Raw genomic sequence first — 19,322 nt, 5'->3', positions numbered from 1 at the left:
GTATTCCTTTCAATAGTTGTGCCCACGGGGTACTAATTGAAGCTGATGGGAAGATTTTTTTTTTTTTTTTTTTTGCAGTTTTTGGCTGGGGCTGGGTTTGAACCCACCACCTCCAGCATACTGGGCCGGCGCCTTACTCTTTTGAGCCACAGGCACCCCCCTGATGGGAGAATTTTATTTATTTATTTTTTTTTTTTGTAGAGACAGAGTCTCACTTTATGGCCCTCGGTAGAGTGCCGTGGTATCATACAGCTCAGAGCAACCTCCAGCTCCTGGGCTTAAGTGATTCTCTTGCCTCTGCCTCCGGAGTAGCTAGGCCTACAGGCGCCCGCCACAGCACTCGGCTATTTTTTTGTTGCAGTTTGGCCGGGGCTGGGTTTGAACCCGCCACCCTCGGCATATGGGGCCGGCGCCCTACTCACTGAGCCACAGGCGCCACCCCTGATTGGAGGATTTTAATAGCAAACCACAGGGTTCAATCCTTGGTGGTGTTCTAGTCAATGTTTTTATCAATAACTTGGGTGAGGAAACAGATGGTATGCCAATCAAATTCTTGGATGGCATAAACCTGGAAAGGAAATCAAAGTCAAGATCCAAGAAGATCGGTTGGCACCCCGTGGCTCAGTGAGTAGAGCACCAGCCCCATATACCAAAGGTGGCGGGTTCAAACCCGGCCCCAGCCAAACTGCAAACAAAACAAACAAACAAACAAACAAAAAGATCCAAGAAGATCTCAAAAGGCTGAAATGATGGGCCAAATCTAGTAAACTCAATTTAAGTCCTGCACTTAGGTTCAAAAATTATTGCATACAACTACCACAATAGGTTAGTTAAATGCAATTTCAATGTGTGTGAGCATACTGACCTAAAGTGAATTCACATTTAAACTGTCTTAACATGGGCGGCGCCTGTGGCTCAGTGAGTAGGGCACTAGCCCCATATACCGAGGGTGGCGGGTTCAAACCCGGCCCCGGCCAAACTGCAACAAAAAAAATACCTGAGCGCTGTGGTGGACGCCTGTAGTTCCAGCTACTCAGGAGGCTAAGGCAAGAGGCAAGAGAATCATCTAAGCCCAGGAGTTGGAGGTTGCTGTGAGCTGTGTGACGCCGCAGCACTCTACCGAGGACAATAAAGTAAGACTCTAAGGGCCAGGCTTACTCAGAGAGGCCCCAAACAGAGAATAAGACTAGGAGGAAGACTCCATGAGAGGCAGATTGAGATTAATCTGCATAATTAGAACTGTATAAAAAATTGGAATGGGCCGCCCTGTGAGGCAACGAGTCCCCCATCACTAGACAAAACCAAGTAGAGGCTGGGAAATTATGGAGGTAATTAATACATCAGATGGAAGGTAGGAAAGAAATGACTGAAAGAATATTAAACCAAGAAATCCACTAGCTTCTATATATGAAAAGATGCTGAATTCCACTCATAAGAAACATTTAAATTAGATGACAAAATTGGAAGATATTCGCCACCTGACTTCAAGGCTTATAAAGCTACAGTAATTAAGGCAGTGTGATATTGTACTGGTATACTAGAGAGTCCAGAAATAGATCCAGACATATACAGTCAATTTATTTATTTATTTTTATTTATTTATTTATTTTGAGACAGAGTCTCACTTTGTCACCCTTGGTACAGTGCCGAGGTCTCATAGCTCACAGCACCCTCCAACTCTTGGGCTGAAGTGATTCTCTTGCATAGCCTCCCAAGTAGCTGGGACTACAGGCAGTCAATTGATTTTTTAAAAAGAGAAAAGTGGAGAAAGGATAGAGCCTTTTTTTTTGAGATAGAGCCTTAGGCTGTCGCCCTGGGAGAAGTGCTGTGGCATCACAGCTCACAGCAACCTCCAACTCCTAGGCTAGAGCGATTCTCCTGCCTCCTCCTCCCAAGTAGCTGGGACTACAGGCACCCACCACAACGCCCGGCTATTTTTTGGTTGTAGGCGTCATTTTTGTTTGACGGGCCCAGGCTGGATTCAAACCTGCCACCTCAGGTGTATGTGGCTGGCACCTTAGCTGCTTGAGCCACAGGCGCCGAGACAGGGTACTCTTTTCACAAATAGTGCTGAGACAATTGAATATTGAGATGCAAAAAAATGAAAAAACTTCAGTGGCTCACATCTGTAATCCCAGCACTCTGGGAGGCCGAGGCCAGTGGATTGGCCTGAGCCAGAGCGAGACCCCACCTCTAAAAATAGCTCAGTGTTGTGGGGGACAACTGTAGTCCCAGCTACTCGGGAGGCTAAGACAAGAGAATTGCTAGAGCCCAACAGTTGGAGGTTGCTGTGAGCTATGACGCCAAGGCACTCTACCAAGGGTGACAAAGTGAGACTCTCTGTCTCAAAAAAAAAAAAAAAAAAAGGAAATATAGCTTGTATCATTTGAAAAATTAACTCAAATGGATCAGAGATATAAATGTAAAATTATAACATTTCTGGGCAGCATCTGTGGCTCAGTGAGTAGGGCGCCAACACCATATACCGAGAGTGGTGGGTTCAAACCCGACCCTGGCCAAACTACAACAAAAAAACAGCTGGGCGTTGTGGCGGGCACCTGTAGTCCCAGCTACTCGGAAGGCTGAGGCAAGAGAATCGCCTAAGCACAAGAGCTGGAGGTTGCTGTGAGCTGTGACACTACGGTACTCTACTAAGGGTGACAAAGTGAGACTCTGTCTCAAAAAAAAAGAAAAATTATAACATTTCTATAAGAAGATATAGGAAAAAACTTTTGTGATGTTTGGCTAGATTTAAACTAAAAGCACAATCCACAAAAAAAGAATTAATTAATTGAATTAAAAAAAGAAATAAAGGGTGGCGCCTGTGGCTCAAAGGGGTAGGGCGCCGGTCCCATATGTCAGAGGTGGTGGGTTCAAACCCAGCCCTGGCCAAAAAAAAAAAAAAAAAAAAAAAAACCACAAAAAAAAGAAATAAAAAAACAAAAACAAAAAAGAAAAAAAAATTAATTGGAACTAAGTGGACTGGGGAGTAGGAAGGAGTGGGAGAGAGCATTTTTACTGGATATACTTTTATAACTTTTGATTGTTGCTTTAATTTTCAAACCATGTGAATATATCCAATGTATCTTTTTTTTTTTTTTTTTGGTATTTGGCCGGGGCTAGGTTTGAACCCACCACCTCTGGCATATGGGACCGGCGCCCTACCCCTTGAGCCACCAGCACCGCCCTATCCAATGTATCTTAAAAAATCATCAACTTCTCACTTCTGGGTATATCCCCAAAAGAAGTGAAAACAAAGACTCCAACAGTTACTTATCCACCCATGTTCATAACATCATTATTCATTCACAAGAGCCAAAAGGTAGAAGCAACCTCTGTCCATTAACAGATGCATGGATAGTCTCATCACCGTAGCTCAGTGAGTAAGGCGCCAGCCACATACACTGAAGCTGGTGGGTTCCAGCCCAGTCCAGGCCTGCTAAACGACAATGAAAAATGCAACCAAGGGCGGCACCTGTGGCTCAGTCAGTAAGGCGCCAGCCCCATATACCGAGGGTAGTGGGTTCAAACCCTGCCCAGGCTGAACTGCAACAAAAAAATAGCCGAGCGTTGTGGCAGGCGCCTGTAGTCCCAGCTACTCGGGAGGCTGAGGCAAGAGAATCGCTTAAACCCAGGAGTTGGAGGTTGCTGTGAGCTGTGTGATGCCATGGCACTCTACCAAGGGCCATAAAGTGAGACTCTGTCTCTACAAAAAAAAAAAAAAAAAAGAAAAATGCAACCAAAAGACAGCCGGGTGTTGTGGTAGGCACCTATAGCCCCAGCTACTCGGGAGGCTGAGGCAAGAGAATCACCTATGCCCAAGAGTTTGCAGTTGCTGTGAGCTGTGATGTCACAGCACTCTACCAAGGGAGACATAGGGAGACTCTGTCTCAAAAAAAAAACAGATGCATGGATAAACAAAATGAAGTGTATCCCTATGATAGAATAATATTCAGTCTTAAAAGGGAAGGAGACTGATACACGCTACCATAAAGATGAACCTTAAAGACATTATGTCGGGTGGCGCCTGTGGCTCAGTCGGTAAGGCGCCGGCCCCATAAGGGTGGCGGTTTCAAACCTGGCCCCGGCTGAACTGCAAACCAAAAAATAGCTGGGCGTTGTGGCAGGCGCCTGTAGTCCCAGCTACTCGGGAAGCTGAGGCAAGAGAATCGCTTAAGCCCAGGAGTTGGAGGTTGCTGTGAGCTGTGTGATGCCATGGCACTCTACCAAGGGCCATAAAGTGAGACTCTGTCTCTACAAAAAAAAAAAAAAGACATTATGTCAAGCGAAAAAAGCCAGCCATGAAAGGATAAATAGTACAATATTGTACCATTCCTCTTACAAGAGGCACCTACAGTAGTCAAAATGAGAGGCAGAAGGCCAGATGTGGTGGCTCACACCTGTAATCCTAGCACTCTGGGAGGCCGAGGAGGGTGGATGGCCTAAGCTCATGAGTTCAAGACCAGCCAGAGCAACAGCAAGACCCCGTCTCTAAAAATAGCCAGGCATTGTAGCATGCACCTATAGTCCCAGCTACTCGGGAAGTTGAGGCAAAAGAATTGCTTGAGCCCAAGAGTCTGAGGTTGCTGTGAGCTATGATGCCATAGCACTCTACCCAGGATGACAAAGTGAGACTCTGTCTGAAAAAGAAAAAAAAAAAAAAAATCAGGGTGGCACCTGTGGCTCAGTGAGTAGGGCACAGACCCCATATACCTAGGGTGGTGAGTTCAAACCCAACCCCGGCAAACTGCAACAAAAATAGCTGGGCGTGTGGTGGGCACCTGTGGTCCCAGCTACTTGGGAGGGGCTGAGGCAAGAGAATTGCCTAAGCCCAAGAGCTGGAGGTGGCTGTGAGCTGTGATGCTACGGCACTCTACCAAAGGCGACAAAGTGGGATCTGTCTCTTAAAAAAAAATCAGAGCCTGGGTGGCACCTGTGGCTCAGCGGGTAGGGCGCCGGTCCCATATGCCGGAGGTGGCGGGTTCAAACCCAGCCCCGGCCAAATTAAAAAAAAAAAAAAAAAAAAAAAAAATCAGAGCCTGTAGTCCCAGCTGCTTGGGAGGCTGAGGCAAGAGAATCGCGTAAGCCCAAGAGTTGGAGGTTGCTGTGAGCCATGTGATGCCACGGCACTCTACCCGAGGGTGGTACAGTGAGACTCTGTCTCTACAAAAAAAAAAAAAAAAAAAAAATCAGAGACAGAAAGTAGAAAGGTGATTGCCAAGGGTGGGAACAGCTGGGAACAGGGAGCTAGTGTTTAATATGGACAGAGTTTCAGTTTGGGAAAATGAGAAAGTCCTAGAGATGGTTCATTGATGGTTGCACAACAATGTGAGTGTTGTGCTTAATGCTAAAGAACAGCTTAAAATGGTAAATTTTATTCTATGTATAGTTTACTATCATTTAAAAAGTAATCGACTTCTAAAACTGATTTTGCAACAGTTTTTGCTTATGTTATTAAGCAATATTTTTGCTTATTGTTGTTATTTTTGCAACAATATTGCTTATGTTTTTTTTTTTTTTTTTTGTAGAGACAGAGTCTCACTTTATGGCCCTCGGTAGAGTGCCATGGCATCACACAGCTCACAGCAACCTCCAACTCCTGGGCTTAAGCGATTCTCTTGCCTCAGCCTCCCGAGTAGCTGGGACTACAGGCGCCCGCCACAACGCCCAGCTATTTTTTTTTTTTTTTGGTTGCAGTTCAGCCGGGGCCGGGTTTGAACCCGCCACCCTCGGTATATGGGGCCGGCGCCTTACTGACTGAGCCACAGGTGCCACCCAATATTGCTTATGTTATTAAGCAATATTCTCTCCTTGGGCTCCATGTCAACTTAAAGGAGGCTTACACTTTTTGAGTACACCTTTGAGTCTCTCTCCAGTGTACATCTTTCTTTTTCTTTCTCTCTTTTTTTTTAAAGACAGTCTTAGTCTGTTGCCGTATGCAGAGTGCCATGTCATCATCACAGCTCAAAATTTTCAGACTCAAAGGATCCTCCTGCATTAGCCTCCCGAGTAGCTGGGCCTACTAGGGTGTACCACCACACCCACCAAACCTACCACCACTCTCGGCTAATTTTTCTGTTTTTGGTAGAAACAGCGTCTGACTGTTGCTCTGGCTGGTCTCAAACTCCTGAGCTCAAGCAATCCACCTGTGTTGGCCTCCAACATGCTAGATTACAGGTGTGAGCCACCACACCCTGTCATGCACCTCTTTTTTTTTTTTTTTTTTTGTAGAGACAGAGTCTCACTTTATGGCCCTCGGTAGAGTGCCGTGGCCTCACACAGCTCACAGCAACCTCCAACTCCTGGACTTAAGCGATTCTCTTGCCTCAGCCTCCCGAGTACTGGGACTAGAGGCGCCTGCCACAACGCCCGGCTATTTTTTTTTTTTTTGGTTCCAGTTTGGCCGGGGCCGGGTTTGAACCTGCCACCCTTGGCATATGGGGCCGGCACCTTACCGACTGAGCCACAGGCGCCGCCCCATGCACCTTTTTTTTTTTTTTTTTTTTTGTTAGAGACAGAGTCTCACTTTATCGCCCTCGGTAGAGTGCTATGGCATCACAGCTCACAGCAATCTCCAACTCCTGGGCTTAAGCGATTCTCTTGCCTCAGCCTCCAAAGTAGCTGGGACTATTGGTGCCTGCCACAATGCCTGGCTATTTTTTGTTGGTTTGGCCGAGGCCGGATTCGAACCCACCACCCCTGGTATACGGGGCCGGCACCCTACTCACTGAGCCACAGGCGTGGCCCATCCTGCCATCCATCTTTTTTTTTTTTTGTGGTTTTTGGCCAGGGGTAGGTCCGAACCAACCACCTCCGGCACATGGGACCGGCGCCCTACTCCTTGAGCCACGGGCGCCACCCCTGCCATCCATCTTTTCTAGGTATTTCCTAGTATTTTTCTGTTCACCTCCCTGCTAAGGAAACCTGGTATCACATTGTCTTTTTCAAGAGGATCCTGAAATTACAAAAACTGGATTAATTTAATTATAATACACAAAAATTCCTGGTGTAAAATTCCCAAATGCCACTCTATGCCCTTAAAGATTCTCCTTCTCTTGGGCACCTCTCCCATCCCCCTATAACTTACGACCTTTAGGAGCTGGAGAAACCCAAAGCACTCAATGCAAGATCAGGAATCAATGCTGGCTATAAATATGGACCTTACCATACTTGCCATGACGAGGGACCCATACTGTTTACTACTGTCGCAGCAGCCACAGACAAGCTTATCATTACACAAACCCTTGATCATCAAACCACACATTCTGGCTGGTAGGTGTGCTTGGAAGAAAAGCATTCCTGTTTTAGCTGTGGCCTACTTCTTAGTTCACCTGTGCTGCTGTAAACAAACCCAGCCTCGCTTGGAAATAATATTTTTAAAGGAGCCTATCTTTTAGGTAAAGAAGACAATATCCTGGAAACCACACTGACACAATAACAAGATAAAAAAATATTCACATGCGTTTACCAGCAGGTGCCAGGCTTAACGTGGAACCTTCTCATTTGAACACCAGGAATGGACTTAAGAGGCTTTGTGCCTTCCAGTGCACACTGTTAATGTCAGAGCTCAATTTGATTCACTAGATTTAGCTAAATACATAAAACCTTGGCTGTAGGTAATATTTATATCAGTGCTCCTTCCTGTCTTATAGAAATTGTTTCCCCAGCCCAATTTAAGCAAAGAGCAGCAGAGAGAAATAGAAGGATCGTGACCTTCATTTCTCATTACTTCTATGGGAATTAAGACTTCCAAAAGACTGATTCTCAACACTAGGAGCTGGCACTCCCTAGAAACTTCTCAAAATAGAAATGTAAAGGGCTGTCTGTTTCTTCCATTTCACCGCCCAGCCCTGGCTCTCCTAGTATCTGATATGGGGTCACCACAAGCAAGGGGCAGTTGTGTGGGGGGAGAGAGGAGTAGTGGTGGGAATTCAAGGGCAGTTAACTCTCAATTATTGGAACTGATTATCAAAAGAGATGGTTTGTACTTCACCTTCTGGTCAATGCACTCATCACTCCACAATACCCACCAGTTTCCATTTCTTTTTTTTTTTTTTGGTTTTTGGCCAGGGCTGGGTTTGAACCCACCATCTCTGGCATATGGGACCGGTGCCCTACTCCTTGAGCCACAGGCACTGCCCACCAGTTTCCATTTCTACAGTTCTAAGAGAACCAGTGAGCAAGGAAGTTAGAGCTAACACTGAAGCTAAAATAAGACTTGCAGGGTGTTTGTGGATTTATCTGAATGTGCTATCTACTGTTCCAGGATTAATGACAGTCCACATTCTGATGTGTCCTGAGCTTTACAGTGATTTTCAAACTTTTGTATTCCATGGATCACTTTTTTTTCTTTTTTTATTGTTGGGGATTCATTGAGGGTACAATAAGCCAGGTTACACTGATTGCAATTGTTAGGTAAAGTCCCTCTTGCAATCATGTCTTGCCCCCATAAAGTGTGACACACACCAAGGCCCCACCCCCCTCCCTCCGTCTCTCTTTCTGCTCCCCTCAATAACCTTAACTGTCATTAATTGTCTTCATATCAAAATTGAGTACATAGGATTCATCCTGCTCACTTTTTTTTTTTTTCTTTTTGAGACAGAGCCTCAAGCTGTCACCCTAGGTAGAGTGCCATGGCGTCACAGTTTACAGCAACCTGCAACTCCTGGGTTCAAACGATTCTCCTGCCTCCGCCTCCCAAGTAGCTGGGACTACAGGTGCCTGCCACAATGCCCAGCTATTTGCAGCCGTCATTGTTGTTTGGCGGGGCCAGGCTGGATTCGAACCCGCCAGCTCAGGTGTATGTGGCTGGCACCTTAGCTGCTTGAGCCACAGGCGCGGAGCCTCCATGGATCACTTTTATTTGACTCTTCAGATAATGAATCTTACCTGTGCTATTGCTTTAAGGAAATTACAATATTAAGATTGGGCTAGGTGCCCGTAGCACAGTGGTTACTGTGCTGGCCACATACGCTGAGGCTGGCCCAGCTAAACAGTGACAACTGCAACAGAAAAATAGCCAGGTGTTGTGGTAGGCACCTGTAGTCCCAGCTACTTGGGAGGCTGGGGCAAGAGAATCACTTAAACCCAAGAGTTTGAGGTTGCTGTGAGCTGTGATGCCACAGCACTCTACCGAGGGCAACATAATGAGACTCTTGTCTCAACAAAAAAAATTAAGATTGGCTCTTCTTTTGCCATGAGTACCATAAAGAGACACCATAGTGCTATTTCTTTCTTCAGTGGTTCTCAACCTTTTCCTGCCTCCAAGCTGTTCTTGTATGCAACACAATCCTATTAATAACATCTCTGATGACACTGTAATAGTTCCCCCAAACCAAGGAAGAGCTTCACCTTGCTCCTGACTACACCCTTCCCTGCCCTCAACTAAGAATCACTGAAATACAGTGTCCCAAAGTACAGAGAGACCACAATAAGTATTAATACAAGAAATCAGCCAGAGAACTGCCAGGTGGTTACTTAAAATTAATGCAAGACCTAGACTAGCATCCTAGGGATCCTGTCTCAAACACCATCTCATTTCCTGCTCAAAACCACCCTCCAAGAGGTTCTGAAAAGTTAAGGAAGCCGATTCCCTCAGAGAATACCTAGGAAACTCTACTGAATTTGGCCCTACTGAATAAAGAATTCAAGAATCTGGACTTTCAGATTCTAGGCTGTGTGACCCTGGCCCTGACACTTTGCCTCTCTAACCAGTAAAATGAAACATCTGTAAAATGAAAACGTTAAAACTCCCCCCGGGCGGCGCCTGTGGCTCAGGGAGTAGGGCGTAGGCCCTATATACCAAGGTGGTGGGTTCAAACCTGGTCCCGGCCAAACTGCAACAAAAAAAATAGCCAGGCGTTGTGGTGGGTGCCAGTGGTCCCAGCTACTCGGGAGGCTGAGGCAGGAGAAACACCTAAGTCCAGGAGTTGGAGGTTGCTGTGAGCTGTGTGATTCCATCGCACTCTACTGAGGGCAGTAAAGTGAGACTCTGTCTCTACAAAAAAAAAAAAAACTCTCCCCCACCCCACTTCCATCCAAGAGTACCCACAGAGCAAGTGAAACTAAGCTGAGCGTCTTGGATAAAGCATGAGAAAATATTATTCCCTCCAATGCACAAACTCACATACCGAAAAAAAATAGGTCCACTATAGAGCTTCCTCCTTTTTCCCCCTAAAAGAGCTACAGAAGAACTCCGAAGAGAGGGTGGGATGTAGCAGCACGTGACCAAATCAATGAACACCAATGAAACTGCCGGGCTTTGCTTGCATTTGGCACTGGCCACCGGGCAGGGGCTCACATCGTGGTACGCCAGGGACTGTGAGAACTGGGCTTTAGGGGTGTGCAGCAGGGATCCGTTTATACGATGGCAAGTACTGTGATCCCATGGTAGCTTCCAGGGAGTTTTAAAACGACTCTGGGGTATCATAAATCACGCTCCAAAGTCCAATATCTCAACCCAGGGAAGGCTGCCAGAAGCCCCTCGGCCAGCTCCCTCCACCGAGGACGCGGTCACTCGCGGGCAGCAGTGGAGAGGGAGAGCGCGCGCAGGAGAAACAACGGTCTTCTTTTGGGCTGGACGCCGGACCTGGGGACTCCCAGAGGCCTATAAATACTCTTGGCATCAGCGCTGGTTGCCCTCTGGGCCTGGGCCCAGCCACAACAAACCTGGGGCAGGGACTCTTTGTTGGAGAGCGGCTTTACTTCTCACGATAGAGACCCCTAAGGGACCAAGCCAGGGCCGACAGCAAGAGTGTGAGGATATGAGGGGAAGAAAATGGCCAAGAGCTGGAGTCAGTTGCCAGCCCTTTGACTCCTCTCTGGAGAAGGGATCCCCTGAGGCCATTCTCTGGGTGCAGACCCCAGACTCACGTCGCCTTGGCCAAGAATTCAGAGGACCTGGACGACTGCGCCACACACCCCCTTGCTCCCCACTTTCGGGCCATGGGCCTTCTCGTACTTACCGGGGCCCAGCGGCCAGTCTTCTTCTTCTGCGTCCTCTCCCCTCCCAACCCCACTAGTCACTTCACGTCCCCTACTCCAGGGGCCACAGCCATGGCTGTTACTGGCAACTCTAAGGGGGCTTGCCTCACTTCCCGGACAACGGAGGCCCCGGCCAGTAACGTAAAGTTCGGGACTCTGATTGGTCAGAATTGTAGACGGGCGCGGATACCTGGCTTTTTATTGGCTATTCCACGCGCTAGGCTGTAGCTGTAACCGCCCCTCTTGGAGCCTGGCGGAATTAGTCGGCAGGAACGCCGGCGGGAGCGCTGTCAGCCTCTGTACTTCCGTGGGCGTATCGCTGAGCCGGTATCAGACCCCGAGGCTCTGTACCCATATTAGTTTCCTACGAAATTATGCTCAAGAAATAGACGACACCCTCCCCTTTTTCCTTTCTTTTTAAAATAAGCTCTTTGCAGAGCGCCCCACCTCTCCTATTTTCTTCTTAGCTCCCTCCTTGTTACCAGGAACAAGTGTCTAGAGACCCCTTGCCTGAGAGACCTTAGAGGAACTCCCTCGGGACTAATACTGCATCCAAAGCTGGAGAATCTAAAGCAATACTGCAATTTCCCCTTAGCTGGGTTGAAATCTAAAGGGAACACAAGTTTAATTTTTTTCTAGATAATTAGAGAAATCGCCTGGGAGACCTCTTGGGAAAACAAAGCAAGCCTGTGTCAGTATTTACTTCTGTTTTCCCAGAGATCTAAGTCTGGAAAGCTTTTTTTTTTTTCCTTCATTTTAAAATCTGGGCGGCACCTGTGGCTCAAAGGAGTAGGGCACCGGCCCCATGACCCATATGCTGGAGGTGGCGGGTTCAAAACCAGCCCCGGCCAAAAATTGCAAAAAAAAAAAAAAATCTGTTTATAAAATTGAAAAGAGCTGCGGCTAGCCCTGGGAAGTAAAAGCCCCTCTACCATTAATGAATTTAATTATGTAATTAAAATACCTCTTTCTCAGCTGGACAAGAAGTGTCACATTAGTACATTATTATTATTATTATTATTATTTACAGAAAGTCTAACTATGTCGCCCTCAGTAGAGTGCAGTGGCATCATCATATCTCACACTAATCTGGAACTCTTGGGCTTAAGTGATTCTCTTGCCTCAGCCTCCCAAGTAGCTGGGACTACAGGCGCCTGCCACAGTGCCCGGCTAAGTACCTAATCTTGTATGTTTGAATCAGTATAGCTATTGCCTAAAACACAGAATCATGTTACCTTCCTGCATAATCTGCAGATTATCTTTGCAAATATGCAAGTCCAAATCTCTCTGCCTGGTATTCAAAGCCCTTCATAAATTGACTCAGACATATGTTTCCAGGTCTAATTCCCCACAGGTCAAACTGCTCCTTCAAACACATAGATTCACCACCTTCCTTTAAACATGTTGAAGACCTATGCTTTGAAGGTTCTTTCCTACAAATAAAACCAATATGCAAATACATGCCCATCGTAAAGGTCCATCTCAAATGCTACCTTCACAAACACCTTCCATGACTTTTAGTCATTAAATCTCTCTATAGGCTCGAGGCCTGTGGCTCAAATGGCTAAGGCACCAGCCACATACACCTGAGCTGGCGATTCGAATCCAGCCCGGGCCCGCCAAACAACAATGATGGCTGCAACCAAAAAATAGCCTAGTGTTGGGGCAGGAGCCTGTGGTCCCAGCTACTTGGGAGGCTGAGGCAGGAGAATCGCTTGAGCCCAGGAGTTGGAGGTTGCTGTGAGATGTGAAGCCATAGCACTCTACCCAGGGCGACAGCTTGAGGCTCTGTCTCAAAAAAGAAAAATCTCTATATAATGCTGCACCCCCTTCTTTGAATCTCTATTGCCCCTGCTGTGAAACTATGCTTTGTACAGCATTGTTCTTTTTCTAAGACCTAAAACTTCTAAAAGGGGGATTGGTGTGCTCCCACCTAATAGGCACAATTTTTTTTCGGAGATAGAGTCTCACTTTGTCATCCTGGGTAGAGTGCCGTGGCGTCACAGTTCACAGCAACCTCAAACTCATGGGCTTAAGCAATTCTCTTGCCTCAGCCTCCCAAGTAACTGAGACTATAGGTGCCTGCCACAATACCTGGCTATTTTTTTGTTGTTGTTGCAGTTGTCATTATTGCTTTAGCTGGCCCTTGGTGTATGTGGCCGGCACCCTACCCCCTGAATTATGGGCACCACCATAATAGGCACAATTTAAGGATATATGGCATACCTCCTAGGTGCAGGACACAAATACAGCAGGCATTTTCTGTAACAAATGCAAACATCATAACCTAATCATTTGTTACCCTCATATTAATCTAAAACTAAAAAAAAAACTTCCTAAAGACAGCCAGGTTATCCTGGCAGTTTCTGCAATACTTCACTTGGTGTCTTATTATCTACTAACTGCTGAACTGAACTCATTGGTTGCTTTTATTTCCTGTCTTTCCACTGCATCCCATAAGATCTACATGGCTATCTTTGGAAAATTAACAAATGTAGCACGTCCAGAAGGGCGAGGTGGCTCATGCCTATAATCCTAACACTCCGGGAAACCAAGGCAATAGACACTTGAGCCCAGGAGTTCGAGACCAGCCAGAGCAAGAGTCAGACCCCCATCTCTACTAAAAATCGAAAAACTAGCCAGGTATTGTGTAGGGTGCCTATCGTCTCAGCTGCTCGGGAGACTGAGGCAAGAGGATTGCTCAAGCCCAAGAGTTTTTTGTTGTTGTTTTGCTTTTCTTTTTCTTTCTTTCTTTTTTTTTTTGAGACAGTCTTCCTTTGTTGCCCTCGGGAGAGTGCCATGGTGTCATAGCTCACAGCAACCTCAAACTCATGGGCTCAAGTGATCCTCTTGCCTCAGCCTCCCAAGTAGCCGAGACTACAGGCACCCTACATAATACCTGGCTAGTTTTTCTATTTTTAGCAGAGATGGGGTCTTGCCTTTGCCCAGGCTGGTCTCTAACTCCTGAGCTCAGGCCATCCACCCGCCTTAACCTCTTAGAGTGCTGGGACTACAGGTGTGAGCCACTGCACCTTGCTCTGGCTAGCTTTATTTGCAACTCTGAAATCCCTTTAGTCATGTCTTTTTTTTTTTGCAGTTTTCGGGGCCTGGGCTAGGTTTGAACCCATCACCTCTGGCATATGGGGCCGGTGCCCTACTCCTTTGAGCCACAGGCACCTCCCTAGCTCCCTAGTCATGTCTTTTTTTTTTTTTTTTTTTTTGTTCTTTTTTTTTGTTATAGACAGAGTCTCACTTTATGGCTCACGGTAGAGTGCCGTGGCCTCACACAGCTCACAGCAATCTCCAACTCCTGGGCTTACGCGATTCTCTTGCCTCAGCCTCCCGAGTAGCTGGGACCACAGGCGCCCGCCACAACGCCCAGCTATTTTTTTGTTGCAGTTTGGCCGGGGCTGGGTTGGAACCCACCACCCTCAGTATATGAGGCCGGTGCCCTACTCACTGAGCCACAGGCGCCACCCTCCATCATACTTTCTCTTTTTCTTTTTTTTTTAATTATTTTTTATTTTTATTTTTAATTTCAGTGTGCTTGTTCATTCTTCTTTGTTTGAAGTACTCCTTTTTTGTTGATTTTCTTATTTCTCCTGCGGTGCTGGCTGTTTTTGATGTTGTTGGTAGAGACCGGGTCTTACTCTGGCTGACTGCTGCTCACATGGGTTTTGAACCTCTGAGCTCAGGCAATCCACCCGCCTTGGCCTCCCACAGCTCTGGGTCTACAGGAGTGAGCCACCACGCCTGACCATCATCATACTTTTTCTTTTTTTCAATATTCTGATCTCTGCCTGTTATATTTTCTTGTTTATTTGCTCATTGCCAGTCTTCCCCCCACTGGGACATTAGCTTCATATAAGCAGGAAATTATGTCTATTTTGATCATTGCTGTTTTCTCGGTGCTGAAAGCAGTACCTGGCACACATTTATATAACTTTGACAGATAAGGGAACAGAGGGCTTCAAGGACACCCACATGCTTCTGACTTCATGCTTTCTAAGCATTCTTCTGATTCAGTTGCTCGAGGACCTCAAAATCAGCCAGAGGGTGTCCCTCAGAGACACACATGAGGAGTAGTACCCTGTTTCCCCAAAAATAAGACAGTGTCTTATTTTAAGGTGTGCTCCCAAAGATGTGCTAGGTCTTATTTTCAGGGGACGTCTGATCTTTCCTGTAAGTAGGTCTTATTTTCGGAGGATGTCTTATTTTCGGGAAAACAGGCTAGTAGTAGTAATAAGAATAATATCAGAATTAGTTAACCCTTATGTAGGCCTTACTGTGTACCAAACATTGTTCTCAGTGCTTTAACAACTATTGTCCCATTGATGAAAAAAGTGAGGTCCAGATGATCTATGTACTTGCCACCAGGTCACTCAGCTAGTATGTGGTAGAGCAGGACTCAGGCTAGGCAGTCTGGCTCCAGAGAGCAGGGTCTTTTTTTTTTTTTTTTTTGCAGTTTGGCCGGGGCTGGGTTTGAACCCGCCACCTTTGGTATATGGGGCTGTAGCCCTACTCACTGAGCCACAGGAGCCGCCCAACAGGGTCTTTTTTAAAAAAATAACTATCTTGGGCAGCACCTGTGGCTCAAGGAGTGAGGCGCCAGCCCAGCCCCATATACCGGAGGTGGCGGGTTCAGACCCGGCCCCAGCCAAAAACTGCAAAAAGAAAATAAAAATAAAAAATAACTCTCTTGGCTCGGTGCCTGTGGCTCAAGTGGCTAAGGCGCCAGCCACATACACCTGAGCCCGGGCCAGCCAAATAACATGACAGCTGCAACCAAAAAATAGCCGGGAGGCGGAGGCAGGAGAATCACTTGAGCCCAGGAGTTGGAGGTTGCTGTGAGCTGTGATGCCACAGCACTCTACCCAGGGCGACAGCTTGAAGCTCTGTCTCAAAAAAATAAAAAAATAACTCTCTTGAGGGGCCATGCAAGGTGACTCACGACTCAGAGTAATCCTAGCACTCGGGGGGCCTGAGGCAGGTGGATTGCCTGAGCTCACAACCTGAGCTAGAGCGAGACCCCTGTCTCTAAAAATAGGCAAGCGTTGTGGTGGTTGCCCATAGTCCCGGCTACTCGGGAAGCTGAGGCAAGAGAATCTCTTGTGCCCAAGAGCTTGAGGTTGCTGTGAGCTATGATGCCACAGCACTCTACCCAGGGCAACAAAGTGAGATTCTGTCCAAAACAAAAAACAAAAAACTCTCTTGAGATACAATTCACATAACCATACAACTTACCCACTTAATGTGTACTATCCAATGGCCTTAGTATCTTCTCAGAGCTGTGTAAGCAACGCCACAACCAATTTTACAGTATTTTCTTTCTTTTTTCTTTTTTTATCGCCCTCAGTAGAGTGCTGTGCCATCACAGCTCACAGCAACCTCCAAATCCTGGGCTTAGGTGATTCTCTTGCCTCAGCCTCGCCCAAGTAGCTGGGACTACAGGTGCCCACCACAACGCCCAGTTATTTTTTGTTGCAGTTTGGCCGGGGCCGGGTTTGAAACCGCACCCTCGGTATGTGGGGCGGCGCCCTACCCACTGAGCCCCCACAGGTGCCGCCCCAATTTTGGAATATTTTCATCACCACAAAAAGAAACCTTGTACCCCTTGCAGTCACTTCCATTTCCTCCCAACCTCTTCCCCAGCTCTGGGCAACTACTAAGCTACTTTATGTCTTTATGGATTTATTTATTCTGGACATTTTATACAAATGAAATCATGTGCTATGTGGTTGCCTGAGACTTCTTTCGCTTTTTAAATTTTTTTTTTTTTTTTTTTTGTAGAGACAGAGTCTCACTGTACCGCCCTCAGGTAGAGTGCCGTGGCATCACACGGCTCACAGCAACCTCCAACTCTTGGGCTTACGCGATTCTCTTGCCTCAGCCTCCCGAGCAGCTGGGACTACAGGCGCCCGCCACAACGCCCGGCTATTTTTTTTTTTTTTTGGTTGCAGTTTGGCCGGGGCTGGGTCCGAACCCGACACCCTCGGCATATGGGGCCGGCGCCCTACTCACTGAGCCACAGGCGCCTCCCGCTTTTTAAATTTTTTTAGAGACCAGAGTCTTGCTCTGTCACACAGACCAGAAATCAATGGTATGATTACAGCTCACTGTAACCTCAAACTCCTGGGCTAAAGGGATCCTCTGGTCTCAGCCTCTCAAGTAGGTGGGACTACAGGCATAAGCCTTCACGCCCTTAACTGCTTTACTATAACTGCCTCTTGGGTACACATTAAACTCTGAGAAGTGAGGGGTACCTCCTAAAAAAAAATGACAAAAGATGCCCCTGGGGGAAAAGCTTGCCAGTTGCAGATTTCTTATGGCAGGTCATTCTCCAGATGGGTAAGGTGCCTTTCCTAAGGGAAGCGATGGGTTTATATCACTTCACCTACACCTTTTTTGCCCAGGGCACTTTCTTTTTTTTTTTTTTTTTTTGTAGAGACAGAGTCTCACTGTACCGCCCTCAGGTAGAGTGCCGTGGCGTCACACAGCTCACAGCAACCTCTAATTCTTGGGCTTAAGCGATTCTCTTGCCTCAGCCTCCCAAGCCGGGACTACAGGCGCCCGCCACAACACCCGGCTATTTTTTTGTTGCAGTTTGGCCGGGGCTGGGTTTGAACCCGCCACCCTCGGCATATGGGGCCGGCGCCCTACTCACTGAGCCACAGGCGCCGCCCCGCCCAGGGCACTTTCTGACCAAGGGCAGGAATTTGCAAGGTCACTGTTTGACATCTAGAGGTGCTGTCCATACCTGGGGCTATAATATTCCTGTTCAAAACAATGGGCCATTTTACCCCTGTAATCCCAGCACTCTTGGAGGCTGAGGTGGGTAGATATCCTGAGCTCAGGAACTGGAGACCAGCCTGAGCAAAGCCAGACACTGTCTCTTCTGAAAAAGTGGGGAAAAAATAGCCACGTGTTGTGGCAGACACCTTGTAGTCCCACCGACTCCAGAGGCTGAAGCAAGAGGATGTTTTTTTTTTTTTTTGTAGAGACAGAGTCTCACTTTATGGCCCTCGGTAGAGTGCCGTGGCCTCACACAGCTCACAGTAACCTCCAACTCCTGGGCTTAAGCGATTCTCTTACCTCAGCCTCCCAAGTAGCTGGGACTACAGGCGCCCGCCACAACGCCTGGCTATTTTTTGGTTGCAGTTTGGCCGGGGCCGGGTTTGAACCCGCCACACTCGGTATATGGTGCCGGCGCCCTACCGACTGAGCCACAGGCGCCGCCCACAAGAGGATGGTTTGAGCCCAAGAGTTTGAAGTTACTGGGAGCTATGATGTCACTGTCACACTCTGTCCAAGGCAACAGAGTAAGTCTCTATCTCAAAGAAAAAAATAAAAAACAACTGGCCAGGCTTGGCACCCGTAGCTCAGTGGTTAGGGCGCTGGCCACATGTTAGGTTTGAAACTCAGCCGGGGCCTGCTAAAAACAAAAAATAGCTGGGCTTTGCAGGCACCTGCAGTCCCAGGTACTCGGGTGGCTAAGGCAAGAGAATAGCTTGAGCCCAAGAGTTTGAGATTGCTGTGAGCTATGGTGCAACAGCACTCTCCTTAGGGTAACAAAGTAAGATTCTGTTTCAAAAAAATAATAGGATGGCGCCTATGGCTCAAAGGAGTAGGGTGCTGGCCCCATATGCTGGAGGTGGCAGGTTCAAACCCAGCTCCGGCCAAAAAAAAAAAACTGCAAAAAATAATAATAATAATAGGCTCGGCGCCTGTGGCTCAAGTGGCTAAGGCGCCAGCCACATACACCTGAGCTGGCGGGTTCGAATCAACCCGGGCCCGCCAAACAACAATGACAGCTGCAACCAAAAAATAGCCAGGCGTTGTGACAGATGCCTGTAGTCCCAGCTACTTGGGAGGCAGAAGCAGGAGAATTGCTTGAGCCCAGGAGTTGGAGGTTGCTGTGAGCTGTGATGTTACGGCATTCTACCCAGGGTGACAGCTTGAGTCTCTGTCTCAAAAAAAATAATAATAAATAGGCTCGTCGCTTGTAGCTCAGTTGTTGGGGTACCAACCACGTACACCAAAGCCAGCAGGTTCAAGCCTGGCCCCGGCTTGCTGGATAACAATGACAACTGCAACAACAACAGCAAAAATAATAATAATAATAATAATAAAAATAGCCCTATGTTGTAGTGGGTGCCTGTGGTGGTCCCAGCTACTTGGAAGGCTGAGCCAAGAGAATTGCTTAAACCCAGGAGTTAGAGGTTGCTGTGAGCTATGACACCACAGCACTCTACCCCAGGTGACAAAGTGAGACTCTGTCTCAAATAAATAAATAAAATAAAGAACAAGAATGTTTGAGAGGGAGCTGCTTTGGAACGCCT

At 47.2% G+C, this 19,322-nt stretch overlaps 1 protein-coding gene across 2 annotated transcripts in view; it reads right to left on the bottom strand.

Moving 5' to 3' along the window:
- Positions 1-11,079, bottom strand: part of TMEM94 (transmembrane protein 94) — a 42,329-nt gene extending 31,250 nt beyond the window's left edge. For both annotated transcript variants that reach the window (XM_053569519.1, XM_053569520.1), the window contains exon 1: positions 10,965-11,079. The gene's annotated coding sequence lies outside the window, so the exon portion shown is untranslated. The remainder of the gene's footprint in view (positions 1-10,964) is intronic.
- Between the last annotated feature and the right edge of the window lie 8,243 nt (positions 11,080-19,322).

Source organism: Nycticebus coucang, chromosome 18 (assembly GCF_027406575.1).
Source record: "Nycticebus coucang isolate mNycCou1 chromosome 18, mNycCou1.pri, whole genome shotgun sequence".
In the NCBI taxonomy this organism is placed as follows: Eukaryota; Metazoa; Chordata; class Mammalia; order Primates; family Lorisidae; genus Nycticebus; species Nycticebus coucang.
Note: the sequence above shows the minus strand (reverse complement) of the source record. Positions and strands in the feature narration are given on the sequence as shown.